At 42.9% G+C, this 23,646-nt stretch overlaps 1 protein-coding gene across 1 annotated transcript in view; it reads right to left on the minus strand.

Moving 5' to 3' along the window:
* ARFIP1 (ADP ribosylation factor interacting protein 1) overlaps window positions 1–23,646 on the minus strand; it is a 77,717-nt gene that overhangs the window by 44,645 nt on the left and 9,426 nt on the right.

Genomic DNA, 23,646 nt, shown 5'->3' on the forward strand with positions numbered 1-23,646 from the left:
GCAAATTTCCCTGTTCCACACTATGTAAAAATAAAAGTATTAAAAACAGCGAGCAGGAGACACAGACTAATAATTCAGTCACATCACAGTAGATTACATAATCAGAAAACCTTAACTGCCGACATGGAATTCTGAATCTTTCTGATCTTAGCAAGGTGAAAAATAAATAAATAATAAAGGAACAGATGAGCAATGCATGAAGTATGCAGAGAAAAAAAATTAATTTTCAAGATGCTATTGCAGGGCATATGCAGTAACTTCTTCTAACATTATATATATACATACATACATACACACACACACACACACACACTCCGAAGAATTAATACCTTTAAAACTCAACTGATTTTTTTTGGTATATTACAGAAGTCACTTAATCTGCAAGCCCCATGGGAGTTGCTGCATAGGTGTAAGATTACCTAAAGGCCCAAACTGGCAGTTAGAATGTAGCTCTGAATAATCCCAATCCACAGTAATAATTCCCTACAATATAAACCAAGTATCAGGAAAAGAGAAAAAGTAACCCTACAAACGCACAAACTCCAAAGTAATAAAAAGGTATCCTTAGCAGAATCTAGCTCTGAATAATCCCAATCCACAGTAATAATCCCCTACAATACAAACCAAGTATCAGGAAGAAAGAAAAAGTAACCCTACAAACGCACAAACTCCAAAGTAATAAAAAGGTATCCTTAGCAGAAGAGACTATACTTTGGTTAAACTAACCATGATTCCTGATTATTAGTTATTTATAAAGGGCCAAACAAAAAGTAAATCATTTAAGTGCAATATTAAAGAAGGAAAAGAATAAACAGCACCATGATCACTAGCTGCTTCGTGGGGCATGTCTACATGCACAGTGCTGCATATGCATCGCTGCAGCACATTTGGTGAAGACACTAAGTTGACGGGAGAGCTTTCCGACCAGCATAATAAAATCACCTCTGCAAGCAGCAGAAAAATTTGGGCCACGTCGGTGCTTATGATCAGTGTAACTTATGTCACTCGGGGTGATTTATTCAGACCCCCTGAGCGACATAAGTTCTGTAGACATAGCCTCAGGGCTTATTTATGCTACCAGTCAGATTGATGGGCAGCGATCGATCCAGCAGGGATTAATTTATCGTGTCTAGTATAGATGCGATAAATAGACAGCCGATTGCTCTAGACTCCAGTACTCCACCTCAACGAGAAGCACAAGGAGAATCAATAGGAGAGCATCTCCCATCAACACATGCAGTAAGCAGATCTAAGTACGTCAACTTCAACTATGTTATTCACATAACTGAAGTTGCTTAATTAGATTGATCCTCCCGGTAGTGTAGACCAACCCTCAGTCTCAATCTACCTATGGGCACTAGATTCCTGTAAAGCTTTGTATTTTAAGCTGAATTTCTAAAGACTCTAAACTTCAGCCCACCCATATCCTCTGGCCCATTCTTCACCTGAAGATGTGGAAGCCAAGCCTCTTTCCTGTGAAAGTGTTAAAATTCTCAGCTACTTCTCTGTACTTTTAAGGCCCTTCAAAATCTATCCCCACCCGCCCAATTCTCTAATCTCCATAGCACATGTGTACTCTCACCCTCACTCTACTGACGAAAGCCTTCATTGCGTGTTTGCTAAGTTTTGACAAGAGTACCTACATGTTTTCTCCCTCCCCTTTAAAACTCTTCTACTACAATGCCTATAAAAGCCTCAATAGCATGGCAGCTGGCATACCCCCTGTGACCATTGCCCATCATAGCAAACAGTATTGTCTCATTGTTTCTTGGTGCTCCCATGCGTTTATCCACCTACTGCATCACTTATTTTACAATCAAAAGTATACGCTCTCTGGGGCAGGGACCATCTTTTTGTTAAGTTTGTACCATGTCAAATATAATGGGACACTAATCCATGTGTAGCGGCACGTCAGGAACCTACAGTACAAGATAATAAACAGAAGACTTTACTGCTAGAATAAATTATAGTAATAAACTGTATTACCAAGACTTAATATATTGTGAACCTGACGTGGAATGGATAAAAACCTATGATTTTTAATCAGATTTTTATTTAAATCGAGTTATTTAAATCAATTTAAAAAAAAGCCCACAATATCAATGTTTAATGATGCAGAATATTTAAAGGATTTTTATTTATTATAGTAAATTATGGGCTTACTATAGGCTGTCACAATTTCAAATGTAATGTTAATACAGAGACAGAGGAAAAGATCCAACTCTTCTAGTCAACTCACACTTTATAAAACATGTCAAGATATCATGTCCTTAATTAAGTAAGCATTATTATTTTCAGTCTAAAGTGGAGCAACTGCCGGTAAACTAAGCTAGCTAGATTAAGGCTAGTTTAGGTTCCGGAGCAATGAAGCTGCTTCAGCATGCACTACAAACCCATCCAGAATTCTGGGTAATTACTCACCGGGTTATCCTGCACTGCCCCAGCTTCACTGCTCTGGGGCCTGGGCTACCTAGGGTATGTCTACCCAAGCTGCAATCACAGCGTGTGAATGCAGCATAGATATATCCTTAGTGTAATGCTATAAAGTATTTGGTTGCAAATCAAAAAGTTTTAATGGCAATACCAACCAATGACAATCAATATATATTTTTTTTAATATAGTGGAATGTAACTGAAAAGTACAAATACTAAACAAGAATAGAATCAATTATTTAAATCAGTGTTCTTGCTTGCTGATTTAAATGGGTGATTTAAAAATCAGTCATCTCTGACCTGAGGGGTACTGTTTGTTTGTTTAAATAAGCAAAGGAGGTGTTTGTTCTGGACATACGAGTTCTTGCATGAAAACCTGGGTTCGGTTTTATGGCATATAGTCTCAGACATCTAATTATGATTTATTACACAAAACACTCCTAAATAAGAAGGCTGCCAACAGCCCATAATGGTCTTGATGAAGGGATTTATCACTGACAGTTTTTATAGAAAAAAAATTGAGAAAAATTGTGGGGAAAAAAAATTAAGAGGCATGGTATGTACATTCCTATTTACAAAAATAGATAAATGATATGCGTGGGAGACTTATTTTTGAAGGGCACAGGGATAAAAAAATAAGTGGCTTTGACCTGCACTCCCTCAGAAGCTTGTTATTTGGTACAAGGTGGGAAGTGAGGTGAATAACCTCATTTTAAAGGAAAGTGACTATACTTTATCTCATTTCACTTTTTTGTTAGTCCTGGGACAAGTCCTTCCAACTTCATGCAGTTAACCTTCACTTCGTCAATGTAGAACCTGTGTAGCCCCCAACTTCCATTGATGCACACATTTGAAGACTGAAGAGTGGTTTTACCCAGAAAGATGACCTAAAAATGGTATTTTGTAATCTGTTGCATCTGACTCCAGAGTTGCACTGGTACAGTTGGCTCTGCTTTAGTACTTAGTGAAGAGATCACCTATGCAAACAGGATTTTCAAAGTTATAAGGATCTAAAAATGCAGAAGGTGTCTAGTGGGATTGTTAGGAGTACCTAACCTTAGGTACTCTTGAAATTACCAGTAGGCACCTACTTGCATTTTAAGTGCTCACGTATATTGCAAGTCTGGCCCCAAATCCTTCCAAGAAGTCAGAATTACTAGATCTCATCCTCTCCTACCTGATTTTATTTATAGATTAGAAGAGAAAAACAAGCTTTCCTGCTTTTTTTAACTTCCAATTTGCTTTTCAACTTTGCTTGAACTAGTCCAAATAAAGAAAACAAACATTCTCTGCACTGAAACCAAAAATAATTAGGGCAAAAGTTTTCTCTACAACAAACAAACTACTGATGGTTGGTGAAAAGTAAATACAGGTATTTGCTCCATTTTACACTGAAAATAACAGATGCTTACTTATTGAAGAACATTACTATTTGGAAATATTTATAAGGCTTGAGTTGACTAGAAAAGTCAGATGTTCTCCCCCGGTTTCTGTTCTGTATAGTGATCAACAGTACAAATGTGGAGTCCCAGGAGAAACCTTGTCAGACTGTATATTCCAACATATAAAGTATCGATGCCACCAGTACTGATGAAGCCTGAGCTCTGGTGGAATGCGCGGTGATGTGGCTTGGGGAAACATGAGCCAAATCATAACAAGTGCGGATGCACGCCGTCATCCAAGATGAGATCCTCTGAGAGGAAACAGGTAGGCCTTTCATTCAGTCTGCTACTGCGACAAAGAGTTGGGGCATTTTACGAAAGGGTTTTGTCCGCTCAATATAAAATGCGAGCGCTCTACGAACATCCAGGGAGTACAACTGTTGCTCCCGTCGCGTTGAGTGTGGCTTCGAGAAGACGACTGAGAGAAAGATGTCCTGGTTAACATGAAAGGCCGAAACCACTTTAGGGAGGAATGCCGGGTGTGGCCGCAACTGCACCTTGTCCCTGTGGAACACAGTGTATGGTGGATCCACCGTAAGAGCCCTTAGCTCAGAGACTCGTCTGGCCAATGTAATGGCTACGAGGAAAGCTGTCTTCCAAGACAGGTAGAGTAGCGAGCAGGTTGCTAACGGCTCGAATGGGGGAGACATAAGCCTGGTTAAAACCAGGTTGAGGTCCCAGGTAGGGGCTGGGCAGCATATTTGGGGGTATAAGCGCTCCAAGCCCTTGAGGAACCTCGAAACAATAGGGTGTGAGAACACGGAACAGCCATCTTCCCCCGGGTGGTAGGTAGAGATGGCTGCCAAGTGTACCCTCTGTGATGATACTGCTAGGCCCTGCTGTTTGAGAGACCAAAGATAGTCCAAAATAGAGGGAATTGAGACCTCAGTGGGAGTAAGATTATGCGTTTGGCACCAGCAGGAGAAACGCTTCCACTTGGCCAGATACGCTGACCAGGTGGAAGGTTTCCTGCTACCCAGGAGAACTTGTCATACTGATGCACAGCAACATAACTCTGACTGGTTTAGCCACACAGCAAGTCTATCGAGTGGGCTATGCAAAAGTCTCAGAGTTGGATGGCCTCCTGACAAAGGGGAGAGGATCGTGTCCCTCCCTGCTTGTTTATGTAATACATGGCCATTGTGTTGTCTGTAAACACTGAGACACAACGGCCTTGTAAATGCTGCTGAAACGCCTCGCACGCCAGGCGGACTGCTCTCAGTTCTCAGACATTTATGTGTAATGCCAGCTCCTGAGATGACCAGAGGCTTTGAGTATGAAGGTGTCCGAGCTGAGCACCCTAGCCGAGAGATGACACGTCCGTCGTTAGGGACATTGAAGGCTGGGGTGGATGGAACGGCAGCCCTGAACACACCATGGAGGGAGTTAGCCACCAGTCTAGGGAGCCTAGAGTGCTCGGGGGAATGGTGACTATCGTGTCTATTGGGTCCCTGCCCGGGTGGTATACCAAGATGAGCCAAGCTTGGAGAGGACGGAGGCAGAGTCTGGCATAATTGGTTACGAACGTGCAGGTAGCCATGTGACACAGGAGACCGAGACAAGTGCGAGCCGAGGTCGTTGGGAAATTCTGTAGACTTTGGATAATTGTTGCCATCGCTTGAAACCACGGCTGCAGTAAGCAGGCCCTGGCTAGACTGGAGTCCTGGATAGCTCCTATGAAGTCTAACCTCTGTGCGGGAACCAGAGTGGATTTTTCTGTATTGATCATCAGGCCTAGATGTGTGAATAGGTCCTTGATGATGCCCACATGCTGGGTGACTTGTGTCTCGGAGGCCCCTCGGATGAGCCAATCGTCCAGATACGGAAAAATGTGTATCCTACGTTGGCGGAGATAGGCGGTGACTATGGCCATACATTTTGTAAATACCCTTGAGGCTGTGGAAAGGCCAAACGGCAGGACCGTAAACTGGAAGTGCTGACGGTTGGCTACGAAGCAGAGGTACCTCCTGTGTGGAGGAAAAATGGCACTGTGAAAGTACACGTCCTTCATATCGAGGGCGGCACACCAGTCTCCAGGATCCAAGGACGGGATAATGGTCCCCAAGGATACCATGTGGAACTTCAACTTTGTCATAAACTGGTTGAGTCCTCGCAGGTCTAGGATAGGTCTGAGACCTCCCTTCAAGTTGGGGATTAGGAAATAACGGGAGTAAAACCCCTTGCCCCTTTTGTCCTTTGGTACCTCCTCTATAGCTTCCACAGCGAGGAGCGTCCGCACCTCTTGCAAGACAATTGCTCGTGAGAGGGGTCCCTGAAGAGGGATGGGGTTGGAGGGTGGGAGGACGGGGTTGAAATAAATTGGAGGTGGTACCCATGCTCCACCATGCATAGGATCCAGCAAATCTGAAGTTAACTGGGACCATGCCAGGAAGAAGTAGGAGAGACGGCTGGAGAAGGATCCTGGTCTGTAACTGGTATGCCGCTCTCAGGCGCACCTTCAAAAGTTCGTCTTTGGTCCAGCTGGTGGTTTCGAAGGACCTTGATTTTGGCCCCCTTGGGGTCCTGACTGTCGTCTACGACCACCTCGGCCGTGCCGCCTGCCAAAGTCCTGTCTTTGTCTAGGCACAGAGTATGGCGCTGAGGCTGGGGAGGGAAAGGACTACATTGGGTCACCAGAGTATGCATGCCGACAGAGCGCATTATGACCCTGTTGTCCTTCAGGTTTTGCAGCCTGGGATCAGTCTTTTCTGAGAAGAGACCTTTACCATCAAATGGCAAGTCCTGAATGGTATACTGCAGCTCCGGTGGGAGGCTTGAAACCTGAAGCCATGAGATGCACCTCATGGCAACACCCGAGGCCAGAGTCCTGGCTGCTGAGTCGGCTGCATCCAACAAGGCCTGGAGGGAAGTTCTGGCCACCTTTTTCCCTTCCTCCAAGAGGGCAGCAAACTCTTAGTGGGAGTCTTGAGGGAGTAGCTCCATAAACTTACTCACTGCCGCCCAGGTGTTATAATTATAGCGACTAAGCAGGGCTTGTTGATTTGCCACCCGGAGCTGTAGGGCACCTGCTGAATACACTCTGCAGCCGAGTAAGTCCATTCGCCTAGCCTCCTTCGATTTTGGGGCTGGTACCTGCTGGCCATGGCATTCTCTCTCATTAACAGACTGGACGACTAGTGAGCAAGGAGGAGGATGGACATACAAGTACTCGTACCCTTTAGAGGGCACCATGTATTTACGCTCGACTCCCCTGGCTGCAGGAGGGATAGAGGCTGGAGATTGCCATATAGTATCGGCATTGGCCTGGATGGTCCGAATAAACGGTAGGGCCAGTCTGATGGGGGCATCCGCCGACAGAATGTCCACTACTGGGTCCTCTACCTCCGGGACCTCCTCCACCTGGAGGTTCATATTGAGTGCTACCCTCCTGAAGAGGTCCTGATGGGCTCTCAGGTCGATTGGAGGAGGGCCCGAGGAGGATGTTCCTGCCACCGTCTCATCTAGAGAAGAGGAAGAGGAGATGCCAGTGACGAGCGGGTCCTGTGTGGCCTCTTGCTCTTGGGCGACCTCCTGCTCCAGTGGAACCTGGGAGTCCGGTGGGTGAACTAGGGTTTCCTCCGTAGCAGTTGGAGGAGGACGGCTAACTGTCGCCTCTGGCACTTGGTGCTCTGATGGGACAGAGCCGGACGGAACTACTGGTACGCCTTGGGCCTGGTGGTACGCCCAAGATGTCTAGAAAGACCGCTGATGGGGCCTTGGTCCTGGGCCTGGGTCTCTTGGAAGACTCTCGTGGGCACATCAGAATCGCGGTCCTGCGCATAAGAGCTGTCCGCGTGGGACGACATTGAGGCGTGTCTGGATGGCCATGGAGGGGCTGAAAAGCCCTGGGCAGAGTCTCTGTCTCTAGCGGACCTTGTTCTACTCAGCACCGGGGACTGGTACCTGGAGGCATACTGGTACTGGGAACGAGATCGGAACCTGTGACCAGAGCGGTGCCAGGAGGTTGACCGAGATCTCGAGGCTCGACGTCAGGAGCGGCTATGGGAGTCACAGTGCCTGGAGCCGTGCCGGGAGCTGGAGCCGTGCCGAGAGTAGTGGGCCAGCGAACGGGATACTGAACGGTGCCGCGAGTGCAACCGGTACCAAGGAGGAGAATTGTGCCGGGACTGCGAGTGGCATGGGGAGCGGGAGCACCGATGGGACCTAGAATGTCTGCAGGACTGTGATCGTGAACAGTGCTGCTCTGCTGTGCCAACAGAGGATGGTCTTATCAAGGCAGGCTTGCCGATAGACTGTTTTACCCGCACCAGCGGTGCCGGGGGTTGAGGCAGCGTCGACTCTGTCATGGCAATCAGATCCCTCGCCATTGAGAATGTCTCCAGCGTGGATGGAATAGTAAGCTCAACCACGGCTCGCGCCGGGGAGCTGACCGGCACCGGACTCGACGGCCCTTGTGGGACCGGAATCGACGGTGCCGACGTCATTGGTGCTGGGTGATCCGACTTAGACGAGCTCTCTGGCTGTGGTGCAGGTGGCATGGAAGCAGCAGCAGTCTTAGTCTTTCTCGACCTCGGGGAGAAGGAGCGGTGCCGAGTCGACTTGGGTGCCAGCGACAGCCGATGCCGAGAGGCCTTGGCCGTACCGGCACAGTCCGGTGCCGAGGAGGCGCTTCTGCCCGCCGATTGACCAGCGCTCCGTGCTGAAGGCGGAGGGGTACGAGCTGACTCCATAAGGAGCTGTTTTAGTCGAAAGTCCCGCTCCTTTTTTTGTTCTCGGCTTAAAAGTCTTGCAAATGCGACACTTATCTGCCAGGTGAGATTCCCCGAGGCACTTAAGACAGGAGTCGTGTGGATCTCCTGTCGGCATCGGCTTGTGAGAGGCCGAGCACATTTTGCGACCTGGTGAACCGGGAATGGGCCCCGGCACTGGATGCTGGGAAGGGGCTAATCCCCGAACCCCTCTTAACTATAACACTAACTATGAACGATAAAAATTAACTATAACTATAACTATATACACAAAAATAACTAGAGAACTACAACTAGCTAGGGAGGTAGAGGTCAGTAAAACCGCACTCCATTGTTCCAACGACCGACACGGGTGGTAAGAAGGAACTGAGGGGCGGTTGGGTTGGCAGGGGTATATATCCAACGCCATAGTGGCGCCACTACAGGGGGTGCCTAGCTGACCCACCCAGTGTTGCTAGGGTAAAAATCTTCCGGTGAACGTGCACACGGTGCGAGCACACCTAATTGGAATCGATATGAGCAAGTACTTGAAGAAGAACTGATTGATATAATATACTTGATACAACACTACATACATTTGTAAGATTTGTTATAACCAAACATGACCGACAAAGATTTGTAAAGTTGCAATACATATTTTATTCTCAGTAAAATTAATAATTTTACTTGAAAACTAAATACCAGCACTGAAAAAAATCAAGTTTGAATTTGAGACACTATCAAGCTATGGTCTGGGTTTTTTGTTTTTGGCTGATGGTTTAAGTAGCAAAGAGATTCCATAATCAGAGCTTGATGACAATTTGTTGATTAGAAACTTTCATAACTTATTTTCAGTATGCACTGCTTTCAGTAGTGAAAATTATCTGTTTACCTTAATGAGAAAAACAAGTTAAGACACTTCCATATCTTTTCAGACTTCAGTCCCATGTTAGAGCCAAAAAAGATCAAGAATGCATTTGTATCATGTGATTGCATCAGCATACGTTTACTACCTAACTCTACATTTTTCAGGCCCCAACATTTTACTCAAGTTTTTTTTTCAAGTTTATGAGATCTAGAGTTGAAGGCAATTAAAACAAAGCTTAAATTACAGAAAGAAACTACCGTTTTAAAGTATGTTTAATTTAGTTCCCCACAAAGATTCCATTAACTGCTACCCTGTATTTCTATTAAAATATCTAAAAGAAGCTAGTTATGTATGCACTTGAAGTACGGATAAGTTATAAACAGAAATGAATCCGGAAATCTAGAAACTGAACCATACATGTGAATACATACTGTAAGTTATTAAAAATCCCTTGACATAGAAAAGGAGAGTATCAAGCTTTACCTTTGAATTTTCTTGTTTATGTCATCTGACAAGAGGAAAAAGCGTACCACATTGTCAAGCTTCCTAATAGTTGGACATAACATTATCTGAACATACTGGGGATTTTTTCATTTAATGTTTTAATAGAATGAGAAATAATTACAAACCATTACTACACAGTTGCTGTACGAAGGTATTTTACATAATGATCTGTAAAGTTTTTTTGTGTTTTTCCATCAATGCAAGAGACCAGTTTTTGATCCAATAAATAATTCTGCTGCTGCTGCAAGTATACTGTCACACGCTTGACTAATAATTTAGTTGTTTTAATTATAAATCACAACATATAATATGATTAAATATTGTAAATAGCAGTGGGAGAGCTAGTGCATCATACTGGTGAAGTAACTCCATACATTTAGTAACAGTTGGCCACACGCTAGGCTCAAACTATGGAGTTAGCCTGCTGATGACATTCAGTTATATTAAAAACAAACAAACAAACAAAACCTATCCAAAGATTAGACAGCCTTCTTAAAATAGCTGGTCTGGTCCACCAGTAAGTTATATAGAGGTCAGTGTATTCTGTGCAGAAGTCTGCATTTGTGGGAAATCTGCGTACATTTAAAAATATTCACTCAAACTAATTATTTCTCCTCTGAAAAGTTAGTTTACAATACCACTATGGTCTCAAATTAAACATTTCAATTAAACCTGTTTCAGTGAGGAGAGTATAAGACATCTAAAGTAACATACACAACTAAAACCACTGCCTTAAAGGGGCTTTATCTTGGAGTGAAAAAACAAAACGTTAAAAAATGCTAAAAGTTAGTTCCTTGGAAACATAAGGTATTATATAACATCATTCTGATTCCTTCAGAAAGCACTGGAAAACCAAGTGTGCTGCAGGAATTAGTTCTCATTCGAGCAAAAAACCAAATCACTTTCTTGAACAGTGCTTTCTTTACAATCTTTTTTTTTTAAAGTGTGCTCCAGAGTGAACAGTCAAAGAGAGGAAATAAACATTGCCATAGGTGACCTATTTATGAGAAATTCATGGATTACCCTACTCTGAAAAATAACTGCTTTATTAAGTGTGTGTCTGATACATAGTGACAACATTGACATTGTGCTATAAGCTTTTATATGGTAGTAGTTCCACTACTGATAGTAGTATTATGTCCCTTGGCCAAAGCAGTTAGCTGTTCTTCCTTATTCAGGCTTGTGTTCCATTAAGTAGTTTCCAAGGGAGGTTGTGGAATCCCCATATTGAAATCTAGGTATATTTGGTTCTGCCTCTGCGTAAGGGGCTGGCCTGTATGACCTGAAGGTTCCTTCCAGCTGTGCATGTCTATGATTATCCATGTGACCACTGGGGAGCATATCAAAGCCTATAGAGCATATGGAGCTTACGATAGTTTGTATAACATCAAACTTGCAAAACATTACTCTTCTACCTGTCTAAACAGTAACTTTAAGTAAAAATAACTTTTACATCACCACGTTATGAGGGTGGGACAAATAGATTTTATATTTAGATGATTTTGCAAGATTGGAACAATAAGACTTAGTCCAATCATTTTTTGTTATGGATCTTGCCTGTGCGGTTTCTTTTCCATCTAAAGTTTTATCCTCTCTTAGTCACAAAAGCTAGTGCTGGTAGGGACCTCAAGAAGTCATTAGTCCATTCTCCTGAGCTGAGGAGGACCACCTAAACCTAGACCTTGCCTGACAGGCATTTTTCTAACTAGCTCTTAACAGGACATTAACACCCAACTTGCTAATTTCCCTAATATTGGCAAAGACCCCAACAGCACAGTGAGGCAGTGCGGCCTCCCTCTGAGCCAGAGGGGGAAGGACAACCACCCCCCAACTACACACAGCTCATGAAATACCACAGGACAGCCGCATTGTCTTCATAACGCTCATCACCAGACTGGTCAACGGTTCAGGATCCATGCTGTTAGGCAAAGATGGTGGGCGCACAGTTAATAAGGACTGTTGAAAAACGGCATGAAATGAAGTTCGAAGCCCATGAAATGATGGGATGCAAAGAGCCACACCACAGAACGGTAAGCATGCCCCTATAATGCACCGTGATCCATTCCCAGAGGTCCCAGCAGCAGAGAGTGGTGTGTTGCACAGTGGGATAGCTACCCCTAATGCAACACTCTGTCAGTGTAAGGGCAAGGACTGTGGACACGCTCTGCCATCACAAGGAGTATTGTGTGGACATACACAACTGATGTAATTAAAGCGGCTTATGATCATTGATGTAACTTAAGTACTTCTTTGGGAGGAAAGTGGAATAAAAAAAACTAGTCCACTTATGCAACCATTATAAGAATTAGGGAATTCAACTGGGAAAGGACTATACACTGTTGTCTCCTTAAGGATGATGCCGTTCCTAACAAATGAAGCAACAATTAACATAGATTCATATTACTTTCTTTTACATTTTTCAAAAGCACTGAAGTTACTTAGGAGCCTAAATCAGATTGTCAAAAGTCATTTAGGAATTTAAGTTTCACTGACTTTCAATGAGACAAACATTGGCTCTATCTGTTCATCATGTTCCCATCTAGTCCACACTATTAAGATACTTGCCATGGTCACTTTTGCTTGACTAACACGGCCTCTCAGTTCTCAATCTCCAGCCTCACCAAGTGTGTCCACTTTACAATACTCATTGTAAAGTCATCTTCCTCTCACTACAACCATATTACTCACACTTTGCTTTGAATCAATTCATTGTTTTCCTTTATTACTACCATTCTAAGCTCGCCTCTTAAGCTAAATACTCCACTAACTTGCCCGCACCTACATTTGTGTTTTGGTTTCCCTCTACACCGGAGTGGCCAACCAGAGCCTGAGAAGGAGCCAGAATTTACCAATGTGCATTGCAAAGAGCCACAGTAACACATCAGCAGCCCCCCCCCCCGTCAGCTCCCCTGCCTGCCCCCAGTATCTCCCACCCACCAGTAGCACTGTCGATCAGCACCTAACCCTCCATCCCTGCATCTCCCGCCTGCTGTGATCAGCTGTTTTGTGGTGTGCAGGAGGAGGAGCAGCAGCAGCAAGGGCATGGTAGACTTGGGGAAGGGGCAGAGGCCTTGGGGGAAGGAGTGGAGTGGGGCCGGGGCCTGGGGCAGAGCCAGGGGTTGAGCAGTGAGCACCTTGTGTACCACATTGGAAAGTTGGCACCTATAGCTCCAGCCCCGGAGTTGGCGCCTAGGCAAGAAGCCACAGGTTGGCCACCCCTGCTCTACATTAATTTAATTCACTTTGCTTACTACTTATTCTTTGTATCTCTTTGTTCTGTCTTCTGGCCTCATGCCTTAATCATGTTACTCTCACTTGAAAGAAGTCTTTTCCTCCTCCACTAAGCAGGTTTGTCTTCTCCAATCTCACCTTACAATCCACCTTTCTGAACAATTTTCCTCCAGTCTTATCAATGAAGTCCAGACCCCTTCCTCTTTAAACTGCATGAAATAAGCCACCTGCCAGCAGAAAATAAAAACCCACAAGTTTCTAAAGGTTTGTTTTTATGGTAAGAAGCAAAAAATGGCTTCTCCAATTGAGACATTTTAGTAAAATTGAATATATTGCTCAAACTGGAATTTGGCCAGGCCAGAGATAACATACCTAAACTTAATAAAGGAGAACTGGGATCTTACATGACTACAGGTTGATCACGGGTTTGATTTCCAACTCTATCTAAAATAGAGCACCACAAGAAGCACACACCACAGTGTTCTCTACCACCAGGCTGGAACACTAGCTCAGTATTGACTCAGAAGGTGTAAGCACTTCCTAAAGCACCTGAGTTTCCTTTGTTAGTCTCCCATATAAGTGCTCGACTTTACATGGTTTATGTGATCTGACAAGATTACAGCTCAAGGTGTTATGAGTGCAGGTGCAGTGAGTAACAGATCTTAAAGATACTCTTTATTATAATAGCACATACTGAAGATTCACAATGAAGCTCAAGTTTCCCACACTGCCAGAATCCTGTGCTATTGGCAGCAATAAAGATGCTTAGAAGAGTGCTTTTGCTCTGGAAGAGGGCAAAAAGGGACAGAGGAAAGAGTCTGTCCTGGGAAACAACAAACAAACAACAAAAAGATATACAAAGGAATTTCAGAATGCAATGTACACACCAGGTTTCGTATTTTCATAAAGCATATTCAAACATATGATGATGATGCATCTGAAGAAGTGGTTTTTGACTCACAAAAGCTTATGCCCATTATAATCTGTTAGTCTTTAAGGTGCCACCTGACTCCTTGTTGTTTTTGTGGAAACCAGACTAAACGGCTACCCCCTGATACTTGACAAATACTTAAGTAAGTTTGTAAGATAACCGTATTTGGGCTCTTGGGTAGCCTAACCACAACAATTTAATTCATTCTTTAGAAACTCTTTCGGACAAACACATCACATGTTTAAGATTACAAAGAATAAGCACTTTTCCCGTCTCAGGGTCCAGTTTGTTAAACAATATTAAGTATTCTCACCTACATTAAAAAAACTGAAGGCAAGTATTTAAATGACAAAATGAAATTTCTCACACTATTCATGTTGTAAGAGTGTGAACTACAGGACCAACAAGTTAAAAAATTGCAATTGGCTGCGTTTCCTCCAGCAAACAATATAAAGGGCTGTGTCAATTAGTCATCCCATTAACACTACCATACTAATGGACTTTAAAGGTGCATAGACACTAACAAAACCAGTATGCTTAAGCATGCTTTAAGCTCAGATCGTGTGGCTGAGACAAAACAATGTCATAACATAAAAACAACTTTTGGCCCAATACAGCTCAAGGCTACAGCCCAGTTCAGTCACTTCAAAAGTTTAAATCTATCATACTGGCTGGACAAACCAAGTTTAGAATTTCAGTCAAAACTGTACTTAAGGTAATTCTTGATAGTGCACCATGAGGACAAGTGAGAATACAGCAGCTCTTTTATGAACGATTTTAATTAAGTGAGCAGTGATTTCATCTATGGTGAGGGTGCAGGTGCAAGTAATTCCTGAGCAACAGTGCCACTATTTACCTACCAGAACAGCCATACAAGTAGTATATGTGGAAGCAGAAACCGAATAGGACACATTTTACCGGACACTTCTGAAGCAAAGGAGGTAGTAACTGAGTAGCAGTTTCTTCAGCTCCCTCTACTTCCCCAACAACAGGAGGCTCCACAAGGTATGTCTACACTACGGGATATTCTGATTTACATAAACCGGTTTTGTAAACAGATTATATAAAGTCAAGTACATGCAGCCACACTAAGCACATTAATTTGGCGGTGTGTGTCCATGTACCAAGGCTAGCGTCGATTTCGGAGCGTTGCACTGTGGGTAGCTATCCCGTAGCTATCCCATAGTTCCCGCAGTCTCCCACGCCCACTGGAATTCTGGGTTGAGATTCCCAAGCATGATGGTGCAAAAACAGTGTCGCGGGTGACTCTGGGTAAATGTCATCACTCATTCTCTCTGTGAAAGCACGGCAGACAGTCATTTCGTGCCCTTTTTCCCTGGATTGCCCTGGCAAACGCCACAGCATGGCAACCATGGAGCCCGTTTTGCCTTTTGTCACTGCCACCATATCTGTACAGCATTCATTTGCCATTGCAAGGTAGCAGAGATGGTTAACCAGTTGTTCTGTACCATCTGCTGTGCTTTAAATTGGCGATGAGATGATGGTTATCAGTCATTCTGTACCGTCTGCTGCTGTCATGGGTTCTCCTGGCAGGCCTTAGCTGAGGTTGGCCAGGGGCGCAAAGACAAAAATGGGAATGACTTCCCTGAGTCAATCCCCTCCTTATGGTTTATCTAAAAATAGAGTCAGTCCTGCCTAGAATATGGGGGAAGTGTACGAGAGAACCAGTGTATCAGAGAATCAGAGAGCACAGCCGCTCCGTGTCAGATCCCGCAGAAATGATGAGCTGCATGCCATTCACGGAGGGTGCCCCTGCAACAACCCCACCCATTGATTCCCTTCTCCCCCAACCTTTCTGGGCTACCGTGGTAGTGTCCCCCATTCGTGTGATGAAGTAATAAAGAATGCAGGAATAAGGAACACTGACTTTTTAGTGAGATAAAATGAGGGGGAGGCAGCCTCCAGCTGCTATGATAGTCCAGGCAGGACATTAAACAGTGGGGGGGGAGAGAAGCCCAGCATCCCGCTTCCATGATAGTTCAGGCAGGACAGAATCTTTTCTTTAGACATGACAGGGAGTGGTGGGGGGCTGATGGAACTCAGCCCCCAGTTGCTATGATGAGGACAGTTACCAGCCGTTCTGTACCATCTACCGGGAATGACCGGGAGTCATTCCTATTTTTACCCAGGTGCCCCCGGCCGACCTCACCTGAGGCCAGCCAGGAGCACTCACGGGCTGATGATGACGATGGATAGCAGTCATATTGTACCGTCTGTCACCGGGGAGGGGAGAGGAGAGGATGCTGCTATTCATTGCCGTGGCACCGCGTCTACCAGCAGCATGCAGTAGACATACGGTGTCATATAAAAAAAGTCAAGAAACGATTTTTTTCCCTTTTCTTTCACGGGGGGAGGGTAAGGGAGGGGTAAATTGAAGACATATACCCTGAAACACCCCGGACAATGTGTTTGACCCTACAGGCACTGGGAGCTCAGCCAAGAATGCAAATGCTTTTCGGAGACTGCGTGACCTCTGGGGATAGCTTGGAGTCGTCAGTACCCCCCTCCTTCCCTCCATGAGCATCCATTTGGATTATTTGGCTTTCCGTTACGCTTGTCCACACCGCACTGTGCTATGGCCTCTGTCTATCATAACCTGGAGATTTTTTTCAAATGCTTTCTCATTTCGTCTTCTGTACGGAGCTGTGATAGAACAGATGTGGTCTCCCCATACAGCGATCAAATCCAGTATCTCCCGTATGGTCCATGCTGGAGCTCTTTTTGGATTTGGGACTGCATCGCCACCCGTGCTGATCAGAGCTCCACCATGGGCAAACAGGAAATGAAATTCAAAAGTTCGCGGGGCTTTTCCTGTTTACCAGGCCAGTGCATCCAAGTTCAGATTGGCTGTCCAGAGCGGTCACAGTGGTGCACTGTGGGATACCGCCTGGAGGCCAATACCGCGATTTGCGGCCACCTAACCCTAATCCAATATGGTAATACCGATTTCAGCACTACTCCTCTCGTCAGGGAGGCGTACAGAAACCCGTTTAAAGAGCCCTTTATATCGATATAAAGGGCCCCGTTGTGTGAATGGATGCATTGAAATGGTTTAACGCTGCTAAAATCGGTTTAAATGCGTAGTGTAGACCAGGCCACAGTCATGAGGGATCCGCTTCCCTTCTCTATTCCCCAAGCCAAATGTAACTTTGGCTGCTAGAGCTCACACCATCTGCCCCTTTAGAATGATGCGTGCACCCATCATTTCTGCTAGTTACAGTTCCTTTGTGTTTTTTTGTCACTGGCCTCAATATAGACAATACACAAAGGGTAACAACACTAGTTTCACTTATTGCATGTCTCTAAAACTGGTTATAATGGGTGGAGGGATATGTTTATTTGTGAAAAGGACATTCTCTCTTTATAATTCCGGTGATTGGGCCTAATCTGGGCCTCAAACCACAAATTTGTATTTTGATCACAAATTTTCCCCAGATTAGATAGTGTTTGGATCCACATTTTGTTTCCTTTTTGTAGGATAGAGATAGTCCCAGATTTAAAAACCATCCTTCCCTGAGTCTAGGAAGGTCTGGATCCAGGATTTGTATTCTGGACCATCCTGAATGTAAATCATATTAAATTACTCGCATAGCATTCTTCAGCAGTAAATCAGGTGAGCGGGGGGTGGATGGGGAGACAGGTGCACACACAGCCATCAGCATAACAGCTTCACTATACTGCAAAGTTAATCTGAGTCAAAGTTGGTGGCTGACAAATACTTAGTAAGCACATAATGGCAAGCCATACGTTCTGATTGGGGGAAGCCTGGAAGGAGACTAATCTTTGCTCTGCTGTTGCAGCTATTAATTTTTGATAACACATTCCCGCCTTTTCCAGATCACCAGTTATGGTTATCAGTGATTATGTCTGAGAAATAGGTCAGTGCTTCATTTAGTGACCAGATTGTTAATGGATTTACAATGCCTATATGAATCTGTTAACTAACAATTGAGCCCGCTATTTATTATTGGTTATGTAGATTTGTGTACTTCACCCCACAGTGAAAAATGAAAAGCAAAATTAAAAGGAAACCGTGTAACATGAGGAATGAAAGCAGCTTTCAGTTACAAAACTAATTTAAAATTAATTAAAATATTTTGAGGATCCTCTTTAAGCCTCTAATGTGTCTTCTTAATTATTAATTTGGATTTTGTTAGAGAACCAATTGTTTACTGGAGGTGATGCAAATAGTAAATATTGCTATATTAACATGTTATTAATTTTTTTTTAAAAATCAAGTACATTTGGTAACTCGTGTTTTATTTAACAGTATATTCCTGCATGATGCTGTATGCAAGTACTATAGGTGCACTGTAGTGCAAAAATTAAACAATACCACCATTTTACAAGAACTCAGAAACAAAGAGAGATGTTTATTGCAAAATCAGATATTGCATTTGCTTGTGCATGCATTAAAATGGATTTATGCAGAACAGAACCTCAAATTGGTCTCTACTGTTAATTTGTTGCTAAAGGGTATATTCCCAGAGCAAGCGTTTGTGTAAATCATATTAGCATTGAACAAGACTTACACAGCTAGATCTCTGTGCACACAGATGAGAACAAATATGCCTAAAGCTGCTGAAATATCTGCAAAGTTACTACATTCGCAAAATGTAAATGAAAATATGGGTCAAGTCAAGCATGGGGGTATGGTTGCCAACTTTCTAATCACAGAAAACTGAACACTCACCCTTGACCCACCCCGGTCCCTCCATCGCTCACTCACTCATTTTCACTGGGATGCGAGGGCTCTAGCTGGGGGTGCAGGTTCTGGAGTGGAACCAGGGATGAGGGGGCTCTGGTTTGAGGCAAGGGGTTGGGGTTTGGAATGGAGCATGGGCTCTGGGCTAGAGATGTGGGCCCCAGGGTAGGGCCAGAAATGAGGGGCTCAATGTGGGAGGGTCTCTGGGCTGGCGTGTGGGAGGGGATGAGGGGTGCAGGAGGGGGTGCAGGCTCTGGGGTGGGGCGAGGGATGAGGAGTTGGAGGTCCAGGAAGGGGCTTAGGGCTGAGGTAGGGGCTTGAGGCATGGGAGGGGGTTGGGACACAGGCTCCAGACAGCGTTTACCTCAGGCAGTTCCCAGAAGTGGCTGGCGTATCCCTCCAGCTCCTAGGCGAAGGGGTAGCCATGGGGCTCTGTGTGCTGCCTCGGAGCCGGAGGGACATGCCGGCTGCTTCTGGGAGCTGCACGGCGCCTGGCAGCCCCGCTGTGCCAGCAGTACCACCAATCAGACTTTTAACAGCCTGGTCAGTGGTGCTGACTGGAGCCACCAGGGTCCCTTTTCAACTAGGTGCTCCAGTCGAAAACTGGACATCTGGCAACCCTACGTGGGGCCCTAGATCCCTGAGTGGGGCACTACCACATGTTTAAAAAAGCAAAAAAACAAATACTAAAATGTTTCTCAACTGAATCCAACTTATTTAAAACAAAAAAGACTTCCCTGAAATTAAGTCCATTTACTCATTGTAATCACCTCCACCACCCTCTTTTATTTATGAAGAACTACTATAATTATACAACTGAAGTACATTCCTTCCTCCAATCTTAGGTGAACTCTTAACCATTCCTGTGCTGGCTCTGCCTACAAACTAATAAATTAATACTCACAGCAAAGCTGAAGAAATTTCAGGGCAGTAACTAACACATTACATATAGTTTTACATTAAACTCAGAAATAATGACCAAAATTACAGGAGAAAAGGAAAAAGCAAAAGAGAGGCATTAAAAGTAACAAAGATGAAGCAAGATGAACACCACTTTTTTTTTTTTTTTGAAGGCATAATAGTTCTGATTTTGGAGACTGACAATAGTAAACAGATCCAGAAAGCTATCCCAAAGGAAACAACCTATGAGCCTTTAATCTTTTTGCAATAATTCTGATCATCACACATTCCAAGTTAAGAGGGCGTCTCAGATGTGAGTGTAAAATTGGGGTATACTCTCAGAACAAGAGTTTGTGTAAATCATATTAGCATTGAACAAGATTGGCACAGCTAGATCTCTGTGCACACAGATGAGAACAAATACGCCTAAAGCTGCTGAAATATCTGCAAAGTTATTATATTTGCAAAATGTATATGAAAATATGGGTCAAGTCAAGCATGGGGGTATGGTTGCCAACTTTCTAATCACAGAAAACCGAACACTCATCCTTGCCCCACCCCCCTCCCTCCATCACTCAGAGTTTCTAGATCACCATTTTCTTAAACCAACTGGTTTACAGTAAATATTTAAGAACGTTTCCTTACTGCAGATGGAAGACATTCAGATCTCGTCTTCAGGCTGCAGAAAACTGGTGATATATGCACACTATACTCTGAGGATTGCTTGTATTTTCTACTTTCTGGGTTACGCAGAAAGTAAGTAACTTCTGAAAAAGTCAGTGAACAAAAAAAAACTAACTGCTGCAACTTTTCATATGTAATCATGAACTAAAGCTACTATACAGTTATACATAATTCCAATTTTCTATAGTTAGAATTCTATTATTTAGCCCTGTAACACAAAAAAAACACTTATTTTGCCTGCACAGTGAATTTAGAAGAGAACACAGATTCTCTGAACACAGTACATTAGCATTTATTAAATTTTAAATATTTTAAAATGTTTAATAAAATTTCCTTGAAGGTTCTCAAATACCATTCTTACTCTAAATCTGATTTTAAGTTAAAAAACAAATTTCCTCTTAATCTTTGCACAGTCATGCATAAGTTACAAGAATTGGAACAGTTGCACAGGTTTAAAACATGACAAGTTTTCAGATTACCATTTTTAGCTTGCACACAGTAAATTCAAAAATTTTGGTTAAAAATAAACAAACTTTTTTTTTGTGCATCTGCCTGTATTATATTTTAGTCAGCACCCAGAATACTGCTGATATTTACTTTGGGCAACAGTAGAGATACACCCTTTGAATATAGGTGTAAAATATCATGCTTAGAAAGTAGGTAGCTCCATTTGGCACCTGGCTAGCTGAAAGCCCACAGAGTTTTGTATTTTTAAAGACAAGCATAAAGTCATTTGCTTTATGCACCACACAGCAAAATAAAAATCAGAATTCTTACTCAGCAGGATTTAACCTGAAAAGTAACTATGTAAAAATGGTACCATGTTACTATGCTCTCTGTGAGCATTCAAAGCCACATCTGCTTAAGTACTTGCTTTACTAACTAAAGCAAGTTTCTGCTACTTTTCACCTATTAGCCCTGCAGAGTCAAAGATACAGCAGAGTAAGTTAGAATTCTATTCAAGTTTGGGCATCAAAAGAATTGTTAGCCTTGCTCCAACTGGGATCTTTAGCATAAACAGTCTATGACCATAAAAGAACTGAAGTTGACTTCACAGATTGGGTAGTTAGTGATTTTCAGATATTTACTCTTTAACCTTAAAAACAACAACCACCACCCCCACCCTCACTGCCCGAAACATCACTTTCTAGTCTAACTTTTATTTGGTCTATTTAACATTCTTTACCATACAGTGTAGGTTTGCTGTCACAATACTAACCAAGGACTGAGGAAACTCCTTATAAAAACAATTAAATTAATTCCTTAACAGATTACAAGCCCAATGTTTCTCCCTATTGCACAAGGCCCAAGTTCATTGCCACAGCAGAACTCTAAGTTCTGTTTTAGTTGCCCTAATCATTCACAATTACCTTTAAGACAACTTCATTTGTAATTTTTCTTTTTATTTATTACACATATCCTGACTCTGGGGGCCCTCTTGAAGTTCCCATTTGACAGCATAGATTTAAAGTCACTGAAGTATCTTTTCTCCCATAATGTGTATTAACAGCATAGTCATGGAAACGCAAAGGGACACACATCCAGGGTGACTAAAAAATATACTTATGACCGGGGATAAGAGCAGTAGTAACTTTATATCTTTATTATTGGACACCATATTGTGTTCCATCCCCTTGAAGTTCCATTCTTCTTGTCAGCCAGTCACTACACCTACCTGATGACCACAATTGTGTTAACCTTGAAAACAATTCTTCCAGCCAATAAAAAAAATATATATATATTAGTTTCTTCCTCACTCAAGGATCCAGTAAGGATCTACTAATTTTTAGGTCTTGCCAGCAATTTTTTTTTTTAAACACACAAAAAATATCCCCAGTTCAGTGTTGTATGGGTCTAATTCCAATTCATGTTCTACTAGAAGATCTCACTTAACTCTAGACTACCAGAGTAAACAAAAATTTAGAGCAGGAACCAGCCTTTGTTTTTACAGTCTGAAATTGAAAATGCCCAAATCTCTATGGCTTAAACCACAGCAGCCCCTGCTGGTCAGTCAAGGAACAAATTATTAGCTATCAATTAAATGTCTGGGGGAAAAAAGCATGGGTGTTGAAAGAAATGGCACATGCATACACACAAATTCTTTACCATGTAATATAAATGTTACCATTTTGTATTCCATCTTAGAGAATGGAAACTATTGATACCATATAGCAGGGGTAGGCAACCTATGGCACGCGTGCCAAAGGCGGCACGCAAGCTGATTTTCAGTGGCACTCACACTGCCTGGGTCCTGGCCACCAGTCTAGGGGGCTCTGCATTTTAATTTAATTTTAAATGAAGCTTCTTAAACATTTTAGAAACCTTATTTACTTTACATACAACAATAGTTTAGTTATATATGCTAGACTTATAGAAAGAGACCTTCTAAAAATGTTCAATGTATTACTGGCACGCAAAAACTTAAGAGTGAATAAATGATGACTCAGCATACCACTTTTGAAAGGTTGCCGACCCCTGCCATATAGCAATAGGTATATTTCAGATAGATATGTGGCACAAAAACTTCAGTTACCCAAATGAACAAAACTATTACACTCCTCTCCCTTCTGCAACACTACTTGGTGCAGTTGCATACAGAAGCCAAGGTGCAGTTATATGTAATTTTAAATGTGCCACCTCTTATTTTAAAGCCTTTTGAAGTGGCCTGCTTTGTAGCAAGTAAAACTTAAGAACCAGCTAATCGTGTAAACTAGCTGCCTGTACAGTATTTGCACTGCCCCTCAAGTACCCATTTTAAAAATGTGTTTTGAAATTTTAATGAATAAAAAACTTGAGGGCAAAAACCCAACGCAGGCTCTCTTTGTTTTGGTAGAGAAATTTTATTATGAATGTAAGATTTACATGCTGGACTATGAGCTATATGGTACATTACTAGTGGCAGAGTTTTGTAAATGTACAATAGTGAAAGCATAAAGTAATTTCAGTACAAAAACTTACTCCAGTTTGCGATGCCTGCTTGATTTTATTTACTTTAAACTTTAATTTTTCAATAGAGCTTTTTAACAAGTTTTTCCATTAATGCTGTCAGAAGACTGCCAAGATCACTGACATCCCCTTACCTCCTCCAATAGACATTTCATCCACAGAGAAATAAAATTCAAGGTACTGCTTGTTGCAAACTTACTTTTTTCCATATAAAATTAAGTTTACAACTAGGATAGAAGCGTACCAAAAAAAAAAAACCCAAATACAGAAGGCAACCTGAGACACCAGAAAAC

Source organism: Gopherus evgoodei, chromosome 5 (genome assembly GCF_007399415.2).
Source record: "Gopherus evgoodei ecotype Sinaloan lineage chromosome 5, rGopEvg1_v1.p, whole genome shotgun sequence".
Lineage (NCBI taxonomy): Eukaryota > Metazoa > Chordata > Testudines > Testudinidae > Gopherus > Gopherus evgoodei.